Below are 2,367 nucleotides of genomic sequence, written 5' to 3'. Positions count from 1 at the left end.
TCTCTTCCTTTCTTCCTTCCTTTTTCTCTTTCTTTTCCTTTCCTTCTTTCTCTTTCTTTCTTTCTTTCTTCCTTCTTTCCTTTCTTTCTTTCCCTTTTTTCTTCCTTCCTTCCTTCTTTTATTTCTTTCTTTATCTTCCTTCCTTCCTTCTTTTCATTCTTTTTCTTTTCTTTCTTTCTTTCTCTTTCTTCCTTCCTTTCTTCTTTCTTTCTTTCTTTCTTTCTTTCTTTCTTTCTTTCTTTCTTTCTTTCTTTCTCTTTCTTCCTTCCTTTCTTCTTTCTTTCTTCCTTCCTTTCTCTTTCTTCCTTCCTTCCTTTCTTTCTTTCTCTTTCTTTCTTTCTTTCTTTCTCTTTCTTTCTCTCTCTTTCTTCCTTCCTTCCCTCCTTCCTTCCCTTATTTCTTTCTTCCTTCCTTCCTTCCTTCCTTCCTTCCTTCCTTCTTTCTTCTTTCTTTCTTTCTCTTTCTTTCTTTCTTTCCAATCTGTGAATTTTTGGGCCAATAGCAACATCATAAAGAGGCAGCTTTTGTTAATCTTGGCATCAAAATGATGTGTTTTCAAAATCTGAACCAAACCAAAGAAGTAACAAGTTAGAGAAGTAAGCCTGAAGAAGCAGCATACTGTTTTGTGGGGAGTCTGCAAAAGAAAACAAACAAACCACAACCATAATCGGGGGAAAAAGCAGTCTGCTGCGGGCTGAGTAAATGTCTAGCCCCACACTGTGGGAAGCTTGAAGGCTTTCGTCCGAGCTGAGCATGGGAAGATGTGGGTTTTAAGACGGATGCATCAGCCAAGGTTCTGGCCCGGCCGCGCTCTCCTCGTCTGGGATGCGGTTCCCACCCTCCCAACAGAGGGCTGCTGTAGGGTAGTGTTGCCCGCCCACAGATCAAGAGAAGTGTGGGAACAGCCTTCGAGGACCTTGACCCCGAAGAATGTTTGAGTGTGTCCATCAGAAACGGAAGACCCGCCCACCTGTCAGTGGACACCCCCGAGCCAAATGACCTAAATTGGGACATTTGAATCCAGGAGCGTGGAGATTGCACTTAGCTTTTGACACCCATCTGACATTTCTTCCCATCTCTGGGGATTGAAAAGGGGGCACATCAACACAGCCCCAGGAATGACAGCCAACGTCTGACTTGCTCCTGTGTCATCACATGTACGTTTCTCAAGAGCCCTGCACGTGTTTTTCTTCTTTGATTTCTTCCTCGCAGAGGGGGAAACAGAGGGAAAACGGGTCATTTGTTGCGGTTATTTCTTGTGCTGGGTTGTGTCAAGTCAGAAAACTGTCTCTCTGTTCTTCTTCCAGCAGTGGAACAGGAAGACAGGGAGGCCTTTTCAGCCCCGGTGGCTGTGAAGGTGGCCCTCGTGGTCACCTGGATTCCTAGAATGTTACGCCTGGCGGTTTCCGTTTTCCTCAATGTCATTGTAAAGGTTACTGTTTGAACATGGGTTGTTATGATGTCAACATATCAGAAAAGGTTTCCCTCTCCTCTCATAAAGTTCTGCACGCGTGACAATTGTTAGCAAACAATGATCTAATTCCTGTTTTGGTGGAAGTTTTGAGCGCATTATCTCTTAGAGCTTTTTACATCATGAATGGACAGGCAATCCAGTTTATTTTTTTTTTTTTTTTTTAATTTTTTTTTTTCAACGTTTTTTTTTTTATTTTATTTTTTGGGACAGAGAGAGACAGAGCATGAATGGGGGAGGGGCAGAGAGAGAGGGAGACACAGAATCGGAAACAGGCTCCAGGCTCCGAGCCATCGGCCCAGAGCCTGACGCGGGGCTCGAACTCACGGACCGCGAGATCGTGACCTGGCTGAAGTCGGAGGCTTAACCGACTGCGCCACCCAGGCGCCCCGGCAATCCAGTTTAAATGGATGTAAACGACTAGGACAGTGTACTTTGGGGAGGGTTCGGGAACCTTCAGGAGAAGTTTGGTCCAGCAGCTCTGTGATGCAGAGGGACAGAGGTCCCTCAGGCCCCCCGCTCCCCCTGCACAGCAGGTGGAACCACAGGCTGACCACGCCCTGCTCTGAAGGAAGGGAGTCGTCCCCAGCTGGATTCCGGAGGCTCACTGAGCCACCTCTGTGTCTTTCTTGACCCTGTGCTATTTTCAAGTGTCCTGGGGCCCCCAGGTGATGGGCTCTGGTGGGGCCTCGCATCAGAAGGCACCTGTCTGGAAAGCCACTTGCTGAAGGGCTCCCTGGGAAGACCCCGGGGTGGATGGCTCTGAAGAGGCATGCGCCCCGCAAGCTGTTCCCCTCTGGGCCTGGAAAATTCCCAGAGAATCCCGAGCAGGGACACCTCCAGGCCAGCTGCTGTTTCCAACCCCATGGGCCCGCTGACCCCATCCTCAAGTCACC

The sequence above is a fragment of the Panthera leo genome, chromosome C1 (genome assembly GCF_018350215.1).
Source record: "Panthera leo isolate Ple1 chromosome C1, P.leo_Ple1_pat1.1, whole genome shotgun sequence".
Taxonomy (NCBI): Eukaryota; Metazoa; Chordata; class Mammalia; order Carnivora; family Felidae; genus Panthera; species Panthera leo.
This window is presented reverse-complemented; position numbering follows the sequence as displayed.